Genomic DNA, 20,040 nt, shown 5'->3' with positions numbered 1-20,040 from the left:
GTCACTCAGCACAAAGGAGGGACACCGGTAAAACAAAATACGATCAGGTACACATTAACTTTTAATCACCAAATTTTAAAATTTAGGTTACAGTATGTAATCTCCTCTGTCTGGAACGCTTGGGATCAAGAAATTTTTGAATTTTCTGGATTATGGAAAAATGTTAGGATGTGTTTATTCTAACAAAGTTAAAAAGGCTATCAGTCTATTCTCAAATAATCAATGTTGGAAACCGAATTCGGAAACTAAAGCAAACATCCAGAAGTTATGGTGTGACAGTGGTGGACATCACTACTCCCAAACCCCCACGAAGTGTAAAATTCATCCTTAGATCCATCAGATGTGCTTTACTTCACATTGGTAACCTATAACATATATATTTTTGGTGATCAAGCTTTAGTTGAAAGTTTAATATCAAATCAGATAAAATTTCAGTGGACCATTAAGATAAAACAATTGTGGCAGTAATAATAAGAATTATTGCATAGGAGGTGGAGAAAGGGAGGGTCTGTGTCTTGTACTGAACAAAAATGGTACCAGGAAGCAACAGGAAACATGGGACAACTAAAGCTTTTCTTTTTGAGGTGGGGGAGTGATAGGATGGATTTTTGTCGATACTACCTAGTGTAAATCAGGTGTGGAGAATCACACAACTTAGATCATGTAAAATTTTCCCTTCTTTCAAAATAATGCAAGAAAATATATTCAGGCGAGTTCTATTACTAACATGCAATTAATCCTATTTGAGTTATGCTTCCTGCATTCTACTCAAATGAGGCAGATGAACCTCTGCCCTTATGACTTTATGATACATACTCAGGAATAAACGTGACACTTTCTTGAGAAAGCTTTGCTGTACTCTGTTATTTTCAAGATTAACTCACACACACTAATGTTGAAAAATATCAAGGTGACCATTTATCTTTTTTCATTGACGTCACAGTGCTAAGCACGTTCAGTACAGCTTCGTCAGAACGGTGCCACCAAGCAAACACAGGAGAAGTGTTTTTCTCAACACAGGAAAGTGCTTTAATAAAACAACAGATGGCAGTAAATGTGGTAATCATACTGCACCAAACCATCGATGCATGTTAACTAAAATGGCTGGCCTCTTGCAAATCTCTTATTTTAAAATAAGTGTCTATTTTCATGCAAGAAACTGATACAGAGGAATTTTTTCTCTCGGGGAAGTCTTGCTAAAACTACACAAGGCATTAGTTAGACCACCCTGGAATACTGTGAACAGTTTTGGTCCCCTTGTCTAAGGAAAGACATGCCAACATTGGAGGCAACCCAGAGAAGGTTCACTAATTGATCCCAGAAGGGAGTAATTTTCTTATGAGGAGAGGTTCAGTAAGTTGAGCCTGTACTTATTGGAATCTAGAAGATTGAGAGAGTGACCTTACTGAGGCATGTAGGATTCTCGGGGGGGGGGGGGCTTGACAGGATAGATGCTGAGAGGTTGTTTCACCTTGTAGGAGAATCGAGGAAAAGAGGGGATACTCTCAGAGCAAGGAGTCACCCATTTAAAACAAAAATAAGGAGGAATTTATTCTCTCAGAGAATAGTGAATCTGTTGAATTCTTTTGAGGGTTGTAGAGACTGGGTCATTGATTTTTAATCAGTAAGGGAAATACAGGACATGGCAATAAGATGGGAAAGTTGAGTTGATTATCATATCAGGTCAGTTATGATCTCATTGAATGATGGAGCAGACAGGCTGAATGGCCTACTTCTGCTCCCACATCTTATGGTCTTCAACAAATTGAAGGAAAGGCAATTTCAAGGCAAGGCAAATACTGAAAAAATGCCATGTTATTAAATTATTTCTAGGATTATCTACCAGTAAATTCCAAAGACCTTCCCTTTAATAAATACAACATTAAAAGAGCTAAACTGAAGAAATATCAGCTGATTGTATCTGCAATTCAACAACATCTTTCAGTTATCAAACTAAAAATGGGGATCAACTGGGACTGACAGAGGTTAAAAGGAAACAACAGAATTTATTTAGCAATACAATCAAGTCTATAGATTGCTGCCTAACTCACTGTCAGTACTGTTTGTACTCTACCAGTAGTCCAAGGATATCAGGTTTTATGTTGCAATTTCATGTGAAGGCACCAAAGTACAGGTTATTTTCCAGGTACTTATATGGGAATAATAAACAGGCATTATTTGAACTAGTTATTTGAGTATGTACTTACATCCATACAAGCGAAGCTTAAAATATCTTTCACCTTAAAAACAAGCTTTACTGTTACTAGTTTACCTGCCATTTGACAAAACCAAGTTATCAGAATGACCTGTTTTAACTTGTGGAGAGGGAGAAGAAAGAAAAGCCCCAAAGAGAGTTTTGTTTTTTCTCAAACTCCAGTAAATAAATCATTTTCACAAAAATGTGGCTTTAAACTCTGTAGACCAGGGGAATGCTGTGTCTGGCTAACCCCCATGTCCCTGGCTTCTCTTCCTTATCCTACCTCTGTTACCTTAGGCATCCCCAAGGATCAACCCCTCCTCCCATTTTTTCATCTGCATGCTTTCCCTTGGTGACATTTGAGAATATGGCATTAGTTTTCACATCTACACTTATGACACCCAGCTCTATCTCAATAGAACCTCTCTCAACTCCTTTCTGTTGCTAAATTATCATTTGGTTCATCTGACATCCAGTTCTGAAGGAACACAAATTCCCCCCCCATTAAATATTATTAAAACTGAAGCTATTGTTTCAACGCCACTCCAAACTATCGTTTCCTTCCCTCTCCATTGCAACTGTCTGAGATTAAGCCAGCCTATTCAAAATCTTATGTCATCACAATTCAACTGGCTGGTGAATGAACATGAAGCTTGTCCTCCACATTGTGAATGCACAGAATCATCTTTTGTTTGCCTTTAGAAGAATAAAGGCATATAGGATTCTGATGATTTTTTTCCCTTAGGGAGAAACAAGAACTAGGCAGTATTGTTTGGAAATAAGGGGCCCTCCAGTATCATGCAGACGAGAAGAATTTTTTTCTCTCACAGGATTATCAGTCTTGGAATTCTCTTCCACAGGCAGTAGTAGAGGCTGGATCAGTGAATATGATTAAGATTGAGTTGGACAGATTTTTGCTGTAAAAGAGAGACAAAGGTATTGGGGGGAGGATGGGTTGGGGGGGGGGGTGCAGTTATCCTCCAAATCAAATCCCAAGGATCTGCAAATTAACTTTTTATTTCTCTTTATATATATAATATATTTAGAATAACATAGTTATAATAATATTTATGAAGCTGAAAATAGAAGGCATAACTATGAGCCTGAAGAAAGTTTTTCCTTACTTACTACTATGGGTGTGAAGTAGAGAGGAGGGAAAGGAAAGGATGTAATAATCAAGTTGCTTCAAGCCAAAAATTTAAAACATAATTCAATTTGCAAACCAATACTTTAGACCCTCAGGAGCTGAAATTGGACTTTTTTTGGCCTTATTTTGAAAATCCAGTTGAACAGGTAGATTAATTTTGAAGCATTACGGATATTCCAACATTATTTTTCACAAAAATTGCACCAAACATTTATCTTGGTATTACTAAAAACTTATACTTGCATTTATTAACCATGAAATGAAATGGATCATTTCTGTCACTAGAGGCTTTTACATTGGCCTAAGAGATGTGTTTCACCTCTTGTTTGGATGCATGGGTTTCATACTCTTGATGACAACTTCAATGAAAGCTTTCTGCATCAACCAAGACATACTTTTCTGGTCAATCAGTTTATACTGGAGCTACCAAGATCCATGTGCCACTAACCAACTGCACCAAGAACACCTCTAAATCCAGATTCAAAGCTTCTATGAATAGCAACGTTTGACTTTAGACATTGACTACTCCATGTTCTCAGTTGTATCATACTTCATATTTGTAAAAAGAAAATGAAGACAGTTCTGAAAGTATTGTAAGTGTACTTGAGGCAATCAATACAAAGGATCAAGTGAAGGTACATTTGATAAATCAAAATAACAGCCTTTTATGGTGAGAATGAAAAAAGGAATGCAAGAAGCTTTATAGCCGACTCCAGGCTTGTTAAAAAGACTAGATTGATCTAATGGAATGTTGGCCTTTAATCACAAGTGGACTTGAGTATAGTGAAGTCCTGCCTCAATTGTATAGAAGCTTGGTCAGACCGCACCTGGAGTAGCATGTTGTTTCCCTTTGGTTGGGCAGTCAAGAACCAGGGAGGACAATTTCAAAATGAGGGGTAAGCCACTTAGGATTGAGATGAGGAGGAATATCCTTACACAAAGAGTTATAAACCTTCAATTTTTTTTATCCCACAGGGCTATGGAACCTTAGTCATTGGGTATATTTAAGGTAGAGATTGATGATTTTCTGATAATGCAAACAATTATGACTATAATGTGTACAACAGGCATTAAAATGCCTAATCAGCCATGAATGTATTGAATGATAGAGCAGAGTCAACGAGCTGAACGGCCTACTCCTGTTCCTATGTTTCTAAATGAGACAGGTGTCTCTTTGGCAGGACGGGTGACTCACCATGAATACAACATAAAAGTTAAAAGCTTGTAAAACAAAGTATAGAGTAAAATTTAAAAAAAGGATTTGACATAAAGCCTTTTATAGGATGATAAGACTTGAGACACAGATGGAAGATCATGAGCTACAAAGGGATCCAGAACAATCTTTTCTGTTACGGGATGTAAGTGTCACTGGTAAGGATAGTATTTGTTGCCCATCCTGAACTGCTGTTGAAACTAGTGGCTTTCTACATCATTTTAGAGGACAGGTAAGAGTCATCCACAATTACTTGGATCTGGAGTCACTTAGATAAGTTAAGGAGATTTGACAGACGTATTCGAAACCACACAGCCCCTGAATGGAGTAGATGGGGGAAACTGCTTCCATTTATTTAATTTATTGTCAAATATATTGGTATACAGTGAAAAGTATTGTTTCTTGCACGCTGTACAGACAAAACATACCTTACATACAGAAGGAAAGAGAGTGCAGAATGTAGTGTTACAGCCATTAGCTAGACTGTAGTGAAAGATCAATTTAATGGTTAGCTTAGATGGGCATTTAGGCCGGCATGGATCAGTTTGGGCCAAAGGACTGGTCTCCGTGCTGTCGACTCTATGAGGTAGGCCCAGGTGAGTGGGGGAGGGAGATTCAATCGTAGCATCCCAACAGAAATTCAATAAGCACCTGAACGGAAAAGATTTGCTGGACAACATGGAAAAGGTAGTGTGTGCGACTCACAGGAATGCTCTTGCAGCAAACCAACATGGGGTCAGTGGGCCAAATGGCTCCTTTTGTGCTGTATCATTCTATTAAACAATGGCAGATGTAGGCCAAAACAGACAAGGATTTCCTTCAGTAAAAGGACATTAGCGAACCAGATGGGTTTTTATAACAAGCGTAATAGTTTTATGGTCATCAATTCTAACAGCTGGCATGATGTGTTTTGAACACATGTCCCTAGGTTATTGGCCAGGGCTTTAAAGAGAAAATGCTGGAAAATTTCAACAAGTCTGGCAGCATCTGTAAGGAGAGAAAAGAGCTGACATTTCGAGTCTGGATGACCCTTAGTCAATGGTCATCTGGAACTGACACGTCGGCTCTTTTCTCTCCTTATAGATGCTGCCAGATCTGCTGAGATTTTCCAGCATTTTCTCTTTTGGTTTCAGATTCCAGTATCCACAATAATTTGCTTTTATTAGCCTGAGCCTTTGGATTATGGATCCAGTGACATTATCATAACACCACTATGCCCATGTCTCTGCCCTGCTCTATAATCAATTATAAAGTACATTCACATGAGCATACTGGCACAAATTCTTATTTTTTTTAAAACAGTGCAAGTGAAGATGGAAGAGAAATTGTTGAGAAAGTTGGTTCTTTGCCATAACTAGATAGTTTAATCATTAATTTTTTTTTACAAAAAATATCCTAGATGGGTCAACAGGTGACCTGGAAGTGCTTTAAAGTTTATCCCACATGAGTTACAGTTCCACCAAATCAGACAGAAAGCCAAAGTGCATAAGGCTACCTTCTCATTCAAGGTTACATCCTCAGGAGCTCTTTCCTATTGGAGCTGGACAGAGAACAATTAACTTCGCAGATAAAATTAGCAAGATAAAGAAGCTGAAATTACAATCAACTAACAAAGACACTAAAACAGCAACTGGATGTGGAATGTCGGTTCTGGTTAAATATATTCAGTATTTTTATCCTAAATAAATTTTTTAAAACAATGAAAAGTTCTGATAATAATCATCTAAAATCAGAAACAAAGTAAACAGAAACAAAGTAAAGCAAAAATAAATGTCAAAGTTTGTTTTCGTCCATGGTTAATGTCAAAATATGATGCAGTAAGGATAACAATTTAATTTGCATTTATTATAACTTATGTATTGATGTAATGCAAAAGTTGTAATGTAACTGAATCTTCATGCATGAAAATAACAGCAATAAAACTATGAATAATTATACCCCCATCATATACAAAACATTCTTGGAAGCAGATGTTCAAGTTTCATCGTCCTCATGCCAACTGCCCAGCTAAAACCAAAACTATTTCAATAACTGATGAAACAATGGCACATTCATGGTTTTCTGTAACATAACCAACAAAATGGCTGTGTCTATAAAGAACTGTGACAGAATTAAATAGCCAACAAAATAGCTGCGTCCATGATGAACTGTTATGTGGAGATGTCAGCGTTGGACTGGGGTGGGCTCAGTAAGAAGTCTCACAACACCATGTTAAAGTCCAACAGATTTGTTTGGTATCACGAGTTTTTGGAGCGTTGCTCACCTGATGAAGCAGTGTTCCGAAAGCTTTTGATGCCACAAAAACCTATTGATTTTCAACCTGGTGATGTGAGACTTCTTACCATGATGAATTGTGATAGAATTAAAGTTATGCAAATAAGGCAAAAGAAAAATGCTGCAGATGCCGGAAATTTGAAATAAAAATCAGAAAATGCTGGAAATACTCAGCAGGTCAAGCTGTATGGTGGAGAAGAGGAGGTAATACTTCAGGTTGCTGTTTTGCAACATTTCATCAGGAAGTTAACTCTTCTTCTCTTCCCACAATTGCCACCTAATCTGTTGAGTACTCCCAGCATGTTGTTTTTATTTCACTCAACTGACCAATCAATTTCAAACTTCAAATGACAAAATATTGTGTCACGTGCTTCAAACTATAAAAGTTCCAATACAAAGAACGCTGATCTAAAAACATTTTTGGAGAAAATTTTTGCTCCATACCAGCAGGTGAAGAGGTTTAAAAATGTTCTTCCCATTATGGTCAACTGCCTTAGAAAAGTGTACATAGATCCTCCCTCAAACAAATGCACAAAAATGAAATGTTTTGCTGGCTCTTCATTTCCTATTTAATTCATCTAAAGCTTTACAAAGCTTGAGGTTGGAAGATCAAAGAGTGGCCTGGACAGCAGTTGCTTTATTTCTAAAGTGAAATTAACTCAACAATTAAACACAAAATAAATAATAGTGTGAAACCCATAGGATAAACAATGACATGGAAATGGAATGAGCACTGATAGGAAACAAAGAGCTGTGTGATACACAAAGAGTTTGGGATTGTTGGATCAAAATTCCCCCTTCTGCTGCTTCTTTTTTTTGAAGATATTTGAAAAGAAACAAGGAAAAAGAAAAGGCTCACACATTGAAACTCTAATTCATATTGTTTGCATTTTATTGAACGTCTTAACACTCTACATTGTACAGATTAATAACAAGATTAGAATTGTATAAAATAATTTTCTGTCTGAGTGCTAGGACCGCAGTAATCCAGCAAAACAAAAGGAAAGAAATTAAACACACCAATTTAAGAAAACACACTTCCCAGCAGTATGTCTCTAACTAAATATTGGAAAGAGTGAAGCCATTGTCTTCAGTTTATATCACAAACTCCATCCACCTCTCTTATCAGCACCTGATGCTAAAGCAGATTATTAACAAACTAAGTGCCCTACTCGATCCCAAATTCAATGGCACATCTACTCTGTAAACCTAAGCACACCCGGAACACTGCTTCCAATATCCTAACTTACACCAAGTCCATTTTAATCATTAAAAAAAGGTAAAGCTGCCATAGTCCCAAACGACCAGAAGCAACTCTCCTCTTTGAGGGGGAGAGATGACTTGTGGTGGTTTAAACTGAGAATCACCACACCACAGGCATGGGGCAAGGTTGAGAAGGTGGACCTTCATGAATTACCTCAGCCGGTACAGGAATCGAATCTGCGCTATTGGCATTGCTCTGTAACAGATGTCCAGCCAATTGAGCTGAGCCGATCCCCTCATTACTCATTACCCTATGCTTGCTCATGTGCATCGGCTCCCATTCCACAACACCTTCACATTAAAATCTCAGATTGAATTTTAATCACAAAGACTCCAACAGCCCCGAACGCAGAAAGTGATCCCATGTCAACCAGCAGCAGCATGGTTAGGCACATTGACCCAAATAGACTCTGGAATGTCATGACTAGGGGAATTTCACAGTAACTTCATTGCAGTATCAACGTAAGCCTTACTTGTGACTAATAAATTAACTCTAAAACTTAACTTTACCTAGAGAAGCATGCCCTCAGCCATGGCTAATAAAGTGGCTGCTGCCTGGGCTTTCATCGTGTGACCTCTTATGGTGCCACAGCCCTTTAAATCTTTGCATTCTTCCAATTCTGTCATCCTGCACATCCCTGATTTTCAGTGCTTAAGCTTTGGTGGCTGTGCACCAGCTGTGAAGCTCTAAAGCTCTGGGATTCTTCTCTATTTTTCTACCTCAATTCTAGGGCAGCATGGTGGCACAGTGGTTAGCATTGTTGCCTCACAGCAGCAGAGACCCGGGTTTGATTCCCAGCTTGGGTCATATGCTTCAAGATGAAAACCATTATCCCAGTACTGAAGAAAAGTGAAGCAGTGTGCCTTAACGACTATCGTCCGGTGGTTCTAACATCCATCATTATGGAGTGCTTCAAAAGGCTAGTCATGGCATTAATCAATTCCAGTCTCCCGGACTGCCTGGATCCACTACAGCTTGCCTACTGGTGCAACAGGTCCACAGCCGACATCATCTCCCTGGCCCTGCACTCAACCCTGTAACACCTAGATAACAATGACACCTATGTCAGACTTCTATTTATTGACTACAGCTCAGCCTTCAACATCACTATTCCTACGAAACCCATCTCCAAACTCCATGGCTCTTCCCTCTGCGGCTGGACCCTGAACTTCCTAAAGCATGGACCACAATCAGTGAGGATAGGCAACAACACCTCCTCCACGATCATCCCCGAAACCGGTGCCCCATAAGGCTGTATTCTCAGCCCCCGACTATACTACCTCTGACTGTGGCCAAATTCCCCTCCAATTCAATTTTCAAGTTTGCTGACGACACCACCGTAGTTGGTTGGATCTCAAGCAACGATGAAGCAGAGTACAGGAATGAGATAGAGAGTCTGGTGAACTGGTACTATGACAATAATCTCTCCCTCAATGTCAATAAAATGAAGGAGACTGTTATCAGCTTCAGGAAGCGTACAGGAGAACATGCCACTGTCTACATCAACGGGGATGAAGTAGAAAGGATCGAGAGCTTCAAATTTTTAGGTGTCCAGATCACAAACATGTCACAAACAAGGCACTAGACTGAGGTGACTTCTTGCAAGCCGAACCCAGCATACATCGAATTCTATGCTTCTAAAATTTCATTCTAACTTTTTTCATAATTAAGGCCCCATGCATTCCAGACTAACTCTTTTCATAATTAAGGATCCCATGCACCCTGAATATTCTCTCTTCAATCTTCTTCCTTCGGGAAAATGATACAGAAGTCTGAAGTCATGTACCATTCGACTCAAGAACAGCTTCTTTGCTACTGTTGTCAGGTTTTTGAATGGACTTACCGTGTATTAAATTAATCTTTCTCTACACCCTAGTACAACTATAACACTACATTCTCTCACTCCCTTCTCTATAAATGGCATGTTTTGTCTCTATAGCACACAAGAAACAATACTTTTCACTGTATGTTCATACATGTGACAATAATAAATGGTCCCCCTCATGCCGACACCATTTTCAAGAAAGCCCACTAACGCCTCTACTTTCTCAGGAGACGAAGAAAATTTGGCATGTCAGCTGCGAGTCTTACCAACTTTTACAGGTGCACCATAAATAGGCATTCTTTCTAGTTGTGTCACAGCTTGGTATGGCTCCTACTCTACCCTAGACAGCAAGAAACTACAAAAGTCATGAATGCAGTCCAATTCATCACGCAAACCAGCCTCCCATCCATTGACTGTGTCTGCATTTCTCGCTGCCTCGGCAAAGCAGCCAGCATAATTAAGGATGCCACACACCCCGGATATTCTCTCTTCCACCTTCTTCCGTCAGAAAAATGATACAAAAGTCTAAGGTCACATATCACAGACTCAAGAACAGCTTCTCCCCTGCTGCCATCATATCTTGAATGGACCTATCTTGCACTAAGTTGTTCTTTCTCGACACATTATGACTGTAACACTCTCTCCTTTCCTTCTCTATGAACAATATGTTCTGTTTGTAAAACACGCAAGAAACAATAATTTTCACTGTATGCTCATACATGTGACAGTAATAAGGCAAATCAAATCAAATCAGTGTCTGCCTGGGTTTCCTCCAGGTGCTCCAGTTTTCTCCCACCGGCCATATTAAATTCTCCCTCAGTGAACCCAAACAGGCGCCGGAGTGTGAGGACTGGGGGATTTTCACAGTAACTTCATTGCAGTGTTAATGTAAGCCTACTTGCCACACTAATAATTTAACTTTATCTTTTTCCCTCTCTTTAAAACTACTCCTTTTGGTCACCCATCTATTAACACTACTAACAATTATGCTTTTTTGCTAAATGTGGTTCTTTTGATGAAGACGTCACCACAAGTGAGTTAAAAGCATTTCATTTAGAAAGGAACGGGAAGACAAAAATGCTTTGAAGTCTTCCGAACTAACAAAACGCTCGTCGCAAAAATTAAAGCACGCACAATAATTGCAGTGCAGTAACTGGGAGAGGAAATTAAACAGTCTTTGAACTCCACCGTTTACAGAAACTTATAACTCACTGAAATATGCGGATGAAAACGGTGGTGAACGATATGGACTACAAACTGTAACGAATTCAGGCTGTCAATGGGCAAAATAATAGGCTTTGGCCGCTTTTCTTTGACGGAACTGACAAAAGCTACGGTTCTGCAAATCATGATTTGGGGGGGGGGGGGGGGAACAGGATTGATGAGACATTCCCTTATCGCCTTATTTTAAAATAAATCACAGCAGAGTACTGGTAATCTCTTGGGTAGTGCAACTGCGGAAAGACAAGCACTGTAGTTCATGAGTTACTGTTGCGAGGGTTACAGATACCACCAGGTCAAATTTTCCTGATCTTTAGCAGTGAAAGCAAAGTTAAATGATGGAGGGTCGCGCGGAAACTTTAAGTGCTAAAGTTTGGGAAAGAACCGCCCTGTGTTGTGTGTTCCGACGAGCAGTGAGGGCATAACCGAGCCAAGTGAAACAAATCTTCAACACCAACCTCCTCCCCGCCGACACAGAGACAAAAAAAATCAATCCCTCAGAAACTTAAGTCACAGAGCCACAACACACGCAGCAAAAACAAATTTAAAAAGTTCATTTCATCCATCCATCCATGCAACCAGTTCACATAGTGTCCCTGGTTACCTTGTGCGTTTGTCCGTGGCTTCAGCCCGCTGGGTCATCCATGTCTCTCTCTCTCCCTCTCGCTCGCTCACCCAGTCTGTGGGAACCAAGTCAGACAACACACTCCAGCTCGAGCAGCAGCAGCAGCAGCCCTGCCCTGTCAATCACTCCCGCGGCTCCTCAGGCTCCCCCTCCCCCCGCCCGCTGGGCGGCCAGCAACATGTAACAAACACCGGATGCACCGCCTCCCTCCCCTCCCCTCCCCAAACTCCCACTCCCACTATTGGCCGGGGCTGCTGTCCATCTCCCAAGTCCGTCCCGTTAGGAGAACATGCCCCGCAGCATTGCCCACACTGAGAGTGATAGAAGACCCGACCGGGAGCTCATAGCGTTTTTCCGATGATGAAGGACTCCCTTTATTGAAGAGTGTTGGGACTGCAGGAACAGAGCAGTTGATTTTGCCCACAGCAAATTTCCACTCAGCGAATGTGATAATGATCAGGCCATCTGTTTTCTATTGAGAAATACATATTTGTCAGGACGAAAAGGATATGCTGCCTCACAGCGCTAGGGACCTGGTTAGATTCACAGCTTGGGTCACTATGTGTGTAGTCTGCAAGTTCTCCCCATGTCGCCGTGGGTTTCCTCTGAGCTCTCCGGTTTCCTCCCACAGTCCAACGGATGTGGAGTTTTGGATGAGCTCAAGTTTAAGGAAGATGAGAGCTGGTTAGGTGTATTAGCCATGCTAAATTCTCCCTCAGTGTACCCAAACAGGCACAGGAATGTGGCGAATCAGAGATTTTCACAGTAGCTTTATTGCAGTGTTAATGTAAGCCCAATTGTGACACTAATAAACTTTTTAAAAAGTTTAAACTCCACTGCCGCTATTGGAAATGGTGGCATGGGGTCCTTTACATCAGAGCAAGGAGAAAGCGCTGGAAAATCTCAGCAGGTCTGACGGCATTGTGGAGAGAGAACAGAGCTGATCTTTTGAGTTTGGACAACCCTTTGTCAGAGTTTAATCTATCCATCCTCATTCACTGCATTGGATGTTAAACTTGATTTTTATGCTTTTCAGAGTGCGACTTGAATCCTGTGACTCAGAAGCAAACTGGTCCATAAGTGTTCACCATTGTCATCTGAGGTGTTTGCAAACTGATGTGTCTATTCAAAAATGACTGAAATGCATTATCAACTTTCTAAAGTTTATATTGTCATTGGGCAATTAGATAAGAATTATATTACGTAATAGAAAAGATCTTGCGTTTATACGGTGCTTTTAGTGCAGTGTTGACTCCATAGGTAATTCAAATGATAGTAAACAGATACCAATCCAAAAAAGGAGATCAGAGGTATAACCAAAAGCTTGGACAAAAAAGGCGGTTTTAAGGAGAGAGTTGTTCTGATGTGGACAAGTCCCCAGGACCAGATGGAATGCCTCCCAGGGTGCTGAAGGAAATGGCGGAGGTGATAGTGGATGCCTTAGTGATTATTTTCCAAACCTCGCTGGATTCCAGGGAAGTGCCGGAAGATTGGAAAATGGCTAATGTTACGCCGCTGTTTAAAAAGGGTAGCAGGCAAAAGGCAGAGAATTATAGGCCGGTTAGTTTAACGTCTGTTGTAGGAAAAATGCTTGAATCGTCATCAAAGATGAAATAGCGAGACATCTTGAGAAGAATTGTTTGATAGAGCAGACGCAGCACGGATTCGTTAAGGGGAAGTCGTGTCTGACGAATTTATTGGAATTCTATGAGGATGTGTCTAGTGTGGTGGATGGAGGGGAACCGGTGGATGTGGTGTTTTTCGATTTTCAGAGGGCGTTTGATAAGGTGCCGCAGAAAAGGTTGTTACAGAATGTTAGGGGGCATGGAGTTGGGGGTAAGGTGTTAGTGTGGATAGGGGATTGGCTGTCAAATAAGAGGCAGAGAGTGGGTGTCAATGGTTGCTATTCGGATTGGTGGTTGGTGACTAGTGGAGTGCCCCACGGATCGGTGCTGGGGCCTCAGCTATTTACCATTTATATAGATGATCTGGAGGAGGGAGCCAAGTGTAAGGTGTCAAAATTTGCTGATGACACAAAGATAAGTGGAACAGCAAATTGTGCGGAGAGTGTAGAAAGTCTGCAGAGGGATCTAGATAGGCTGAGCGAGTGGGCGAGGACCTGGCAGGTGGAATACAATGTTGGCAAGTGTGAGGTTATCCACTTTGGCAGGAATAATAGTAGGAAGGACTACTACTTACAGGGCGAAAAGCTGCAGCATGCTACGGTGCAGAGGGACCTGGGGATCCTTGTGCATGAGTCACAAAAACCCAGCCTACAGGTGCAGCAGGTGGTCAGGAAGGCAAATGGGATGCTGGCCTTCATAGCGAGGGGGATTGAATATAAAAGTAGAGAGGTCTTGCTGCAACTGTACAGGGCACTGGTGAGGCCGCAGCTGGAGTACTGTGTGCAGTTTTGGTCGCTGCACTTGCGCACGGATATTTTGGCCTTGGAGGGAGTGCAGAGGAGGTTCACTAGGCTGATACCGGAGTTGAGGGGGTTGAGCTATGAAGAGAGGCTAAATAGACTGGGCTTGTACTCGTTAGAATTTAGAAGGATGAGGGGGGATCTCATTGAGACGTATAAGATGATGAAAGGGATGGATAGGGTAAAGGTGGAGAGGTTCTTCCCGCTCAGAAAGGACAGCAGGACTAGGGGGCACAGCCTCAAGATAAAGGGGAGGCGGTTTAGAACGGAGTTGAGGAGGAACTTCTTCACTCAAAGGGTGGTGAATCTCTGGAATTCTCTGCCCGTTGAAGTGGTGGAGGCTACCTCGCTAAATATATTTAAGACGCGGGTAGATAGGTTTTTGGTAGGCAAGGGGATTAAGGGTTGTGGGGAGAAAGCGGGAAAGTGGAACTGATCCACTTCAGATCAGCCATGATCTTATTGAATGGCGGGGCAGGCTTGAAGGGCTAGATGGCCTACTCCTGCTCCTATTACTTATGTTCTTATGTTCTTATTTTGGGAGGGCATTGTAGAGTTTAGGATCTAAACAGCTGAAGGCAATGTTTTCGATGAGAAACAGGAACACAATGGCGTTAGACAGTTGGAAGTGGTTACACTAAAAGGGAGATACATGCTATGGAGGGATTTTAACACAATAACTAGTATTTCTAATCAAGGCACTAGTGGACAAGGAGCCAATGTAGATCAGCGAGCATAGGGGTGATAGGTAAATGCAACTTTGTGTGAGCAAGGATATGGAGTTTTGGATGAGCTCAAGTTTATGGAAGATGAGAGCTGTAGGCCAACTAGGAGAACACTGGTACAGAGGCCAAACACAGAAAAACGTTGGAAAATCTCAGCAGGTCTGATGGCATCTATGAAAAGATAACAGAACTAACAACTAACATAGAGTCATAGAGGTTTGCAGCATGGAAACAGGCCCTTCGGCCCAACTTATCCATGCCACTCCTTTGTATTTAAGCTAGTCCTGATTGCTTGTTACCCATATAACTGTCTAAAAGCCTTTTAAAAGACAAAATTGTACCCGCCTCTACTACTACTCTGGTAGCTTCTTCCAGACACTCACCATCCTCTGCGTGAAAAAATTGTCCCTCTGGATGCTTTTATATCTCTCCCCTTTCACCTTAAATCTATGCCCTCTAGTTTTAGACTCCCCTACCTTTGGGAAAAGATACTGACTATCTAGCTGATCTATGCCCCTCATTATTTTATTTCTATAAGATCACCCCTCAGCCTCCTACACTCCAGAGAAAAAGTGCCAATCTATCCAGCCTCTCTTTATAATTCAAACCATCAAGTCCTGTTAGCATCCTAGTATTTTTTTCTGCACTGTTTCTGGTATAATAATACCCTTTCTGTAATAGATTGACAAGAATTGTGTAAAATATTCAAGTGTGGCTTTACTTATGTCTTGTACAACTTCAACTAGACATCCCAAATCCTGTATTCAATGCAGTAATTTGCATAGAGGGATCTGGAGATTTTAAAAAATGTGGATAAAGGTTTTTGCAGCAGACAGACAGGGGTTCAAGAGGAGCCATATTACAGAGATAGAAGTAAGGGGTCCTTGTAACAGCAGGATCCCAAATGAGATCGGAAGCTCTCCAGTAGGATACCAAAGTTAGGACCAGTCAGGTTCAGGCTGAGAAAATGGCAAAGGAGCTCCATGGAAGCAGTAGTTATATGTGGTGGGGCTGACTGGCTTTGGACGTCCCAATATTTAAATGAAAGACTGTGGCTCACCCAGATCTGGATGCAGACTGCCAGCACTGAGGTGTTGAGAAAGATATTGGTGAGGTGAACAAGTGATCAGTGACCAAGAGAAACTTTTTTCAATTTGATGTTATCCCAAGCCCCATCTCCATTCTCATGTGGATGTAAAAAAAATCCCAAGGCATTGTTTCGAAGAAGGGCAGTGGAGTTATCTCAATGTCTTATCATAAAATCATAACATGCAATATAAGCATAGCTACTGTTGCTTCCCAACTGGGAAGATCCCAGAATGAAACCCTGGCTCAAAAGACTGTAATGTTTACTTTTTTCTTTATATAATATGTGGAGGAATAGAGTCATAAAACAGCTACTTAGTTTTAACAACAAGAAAAAACATTTATTAAAAATGAAAAGTTAGATTATTAGACAATACTCATTTACTCCCCCGTAAATTTAACAAATACATTTAAAGGTTAGCATTAGTTAAAATTACATATGAAGCTCTAAAAGTTTCATTAACGCAAAAAGTCCCTTTTAAGCACACAAGCTGAGTGTGATCAAATACGTACACTCCCCTCTGAATTCAAGTTAATGTCTGTGGATTCTCCTCAGATCCACCCAGATGATTGTTATGTCAGAGTTTCTGAGCTCCACTCCCAAAAACATGCTGCAAATTTTTCTCATAATAATGCTTTTCCTTAGCAATTTGCATTCTGAAATCCAGACCAGGTTTTCCAAATGATAGTTTTAAACAAGGCTTCTGCTCCACATTTAACAGTGAATCCAGTCCAGAATTCTACACCACCACTTATGGCTTTCCTTTTCTGAATTGCTTTTACATGAATTCTGAGATCCAGCCATCGATTTCTATAGTTGTTTCAACTCAAGTTCCCTAGCTCGTAGTAAAATCTCACAAACCTGAAAATCACTTCAGATATCTGTCTGGCGTCATAGCCCTCTTCTCAGCTTGGTCTGTCATTACTGAACAGTATTCCATTCCAGCACCCTTCACCTCAGACTTTTTGGAAATTTCACTTCATTTCTCCAGTTTCCTTAACTAGCTGTTCTTCAGATTTCTGCATTTGTTTTCTTAAACTGGAGAAACCATGATTTGGCTTTTTTCTAGCAAAGCTGAGAAAGATGTTCCCTCGCTAGGTTTCTAAACCAACTGCTTCAGGCAGAACTGGTCCAGCTGCGTTCTTTCTCACTACCAATCTTTAATTACAATCTACCATCAAACTAACAGTAAGGTGCTCACCTTTGTGCAAATTTCACAGCAATGCCAGATGAACAGAGATGCACAGTTAAATACAAAAATCTGGAAGTTGCTGTTTGAGTTGCACTGCTCTGCTATTGGCTTTTTGAAAACTGCATCTCACCATTCAAATGTATTTCAGTTTTGTTCATAACTCTATTTAATTTAATATCACAGACATAATCATCTCTCTCCTTTCCCTTTTACCCTGATTTAAATTCTTTCCAGTTTCCTTTGTGATATTTTGATCTAATTGTGGAAAAATGCAAAGGTAGTTGAGCTTGATATTGTTGCTTAGATCATGGTTGATTGCCAATGTTATTTTCTAAAGAACTGTTGGATTAACGCAAATGGACTTGGCTATGTTCTTCGGTTCTTCATAGATTTCTGAAAGCCGGTTACTATTTCAGAATCTGGTTGAATTGAATTCTGCAAGAGTCTAGCAGAAAATAAAATCATAACAGCAACAGAATCTTTGAATGGATAATCTTGATATATGAATTGTAAAAGTTTACTTAAATATATGGAATTATAAACATTTACAATATTAAGGAGGCTGTTCGTTTCATCATAATTATGCCTGTTGTTTGCCAGAGTGGTTCAAACTTCTTGAATCTTTAACTTCCTTTGACTCATATATTGTTTTCAGTTTTCCCTTCAGACACACCGGAGACTGTTTTCTCCAGCAATTCTGTTCCTTGCCCCAGCAGCCTTCTGCTTTAAACAGTTTGTGATATTTACCTATAATTTACTGCTGTAAATTATTCGATAATAAATGTATTTGATTGCTTTTTTAGCTGCATGAACTTAGTTGGCTAGCAATATCCATTATCAGTGAAATTGAATGCATAGGAGAATCCCTATGCAAATTCTAGTCTGCAAATTCCCACAATTAAAACTGCGGGTGCTTAAAATCTGAAACGAAACAGAAAATGCTGGAAATACTCAGCGGACCTGGAAGCATCAGTGGGGAGGGAAACTTGCATTACTGATCTTTCATCGAAAAGTTCTGACGAGCAGTCATCAACCCAAAACAGTACCAATGTTTCCCTCTCGACAGATTCTGCCAGACCAGCTGTGTATTTTCAGCATATTCTGTTTTTATTACTACAGTTACTGTTAATTGTTAGACCTAATCATATTGGCTGGAATTTTCCTGCTGCTGTTGCCAGTGGGTTCTCTGGTCCCATTGCAGTGAATGCAGCTTAGGCTGAGGACAACTTCTCCATCTTTGCTTGCAGAGGTGGTGAGAATGAACAGCTGAAGAATACCAGCCATTATGTCTGTAAGAAAGTGAAAGTTACAGATTTCAGATTGTACTCTTGGGAGCCTTGTTGAGCTAAAGAATTGTTTTCCACGTATCCCATGAGATACATTGTTATAAATACTTTGCAAAAGTCAGGATACATAGTGTCTATTAAATGATCAATTCTGTTTGATATGCAAAACAATCTAATACATTTCTTGAGCTTGACCTTCTTTTCAAATGTTCACTTTTTGTCTGGAAATATATTAGGTACTTCCTAATTGGTACTTTGGCAGCCACCTCTCTCAAAGGCTACCATTGACGAGAAGATTCAATACTGGATCAGCTGCGTCAGTTCAGTCTTCTACAACCTAAAAGTGTTTGACAACAAAAACCTCCACCAAGGTGCAGAAGAAGACTATTCAGCCCATCGAGCCTGCACTATCAAAAACCCCACCCAGGCCTTATCTTCCTCACCCCATGCATTTACCTGCTCATCTCCCCAACACAGAGGGGCAACTTATCATTGTCAATCAACCTAATCCTCACTTCTTTGGAGTATGGGAGGAAGCTGAGCACCAGAAGAAACCCACACAGACATGAGAAGAATGTACAAACTTCATGCAGACAGTCACCCGAGACTGGAATTGAACCACTGTGCCACCGTGTCACCCACTTCGGATTTCCTAATGGGAGGACCATTGAACAATACTAGTGTCTTTCTTGTAACAAGTTCCACACCATTTAGACAAAACTCCTGTAAAGTCAACTTTAACAGACTGGAGTCTGCCTAGATGGCAGAAAACTGTGTCCCCCATTAGGATTTGTTTCCTTAAATCTTAAATGGTCAATGTTCCAGAAGTGGACAAAGAAAATACTTTAAAGCCACCCTGAGATTTATTTAAACATAGCAGTGTTGACATTAATGATTGAGAGGACCTTGCTGCCAATCATTCAGAATAGCTATAACCTGTCTATCAAGTTGCATCATGCTTTGAGTTACAACATCTTAATAATGAAGCAGAACAGTGGCAGAGAGGAAAGTAAAAGGAATAAATTGTGCGCAGTGGATCCTGCTGCCTCTTGGGACATCCTGCCCAATTTGCTCAAAGATCTGAGGTTAAAAAATCAGCCTGTTCTATTACATGAGGAGCCATGGTAGAAACTCATCATTCTTGAATTGAAGGCCAGCCAATGATGATATTCACTTTAAACTGGAATTATAACCTGTAATTTTATGGAACGTACTTGAGCAGTTTCCTTAATAGATTCCATTGTTCTTCCTGTTATGAATGTTGAACTAACAGGCTGTGCGTTGTTGAGAATTTGCTCTGACCTTTGTCTAAAATTTGGAACAACATCAGTTAATATCCAGATTTCTTGAATAACTGCATACTCAATAATATATTTTTTTAATGACTATTGAATTATGATTCACCATGAAATTATTTGCATTTTCTGCCTCTTCAAGATTTAGAACAGATATTGGCATTAAGTTCAACATTTCTACCATCTTATTCTCCTGGGGATGCTGTTAAAGTGTGTCAATGTGGAGTACAATTCTTTGGGTGGTAACAGTACTCTATGATATTG

General features: G+C 40.3%; 1 protein-coding gene across 3 annotated transcripts in view; it reads right to left on the bottom strand.

The window, feature by feature from the left end:
• Window positions 1–11,866, bottom strand: part of LOC145361839 (ciliary neurotrophic factor receptor subunit alpha-like) — a 123,647-nt gene extending 111,781 nt beyond the window's left edge. For all 3 annotated transcript variants that reach the window (XM_080217905.1, XM_080217979.1, XM_080217838.1), the window contains exon 1: window positions 11,746–11,866. The gene's annotated coding sequence lies outside the window, so the exon portion shown is untranslated. The remainder of the gene's footprint in view (window positions 1–11,745) is intronic.
• Window positions 11,867–20,040: the final 8,174 nt, after the last annotated feature.

Source organism: Carcharhinus amblyrhynchos, chromosome 1 (assembly GCF_965287045.1).
Source record: "Carcharhinus amblyrhynchos chromosome 1, sCarAmb.v2.hapA, whole genome shotgun sequence".
In the NCBI taxonomy this organism is placed as follows: domain Eukaryota; kingdom Metazoa; phylum Chordata; class Chondrichthyes; order Carcharhiniformes; family Carcharhinidae; genus Carcharhinus; species Carcharhinus amblyrhynchos.
Note: the sequence above shows the minus strand (reverse complement) of the source record. Positions and strands in the feature narration are given on the sequence as shown.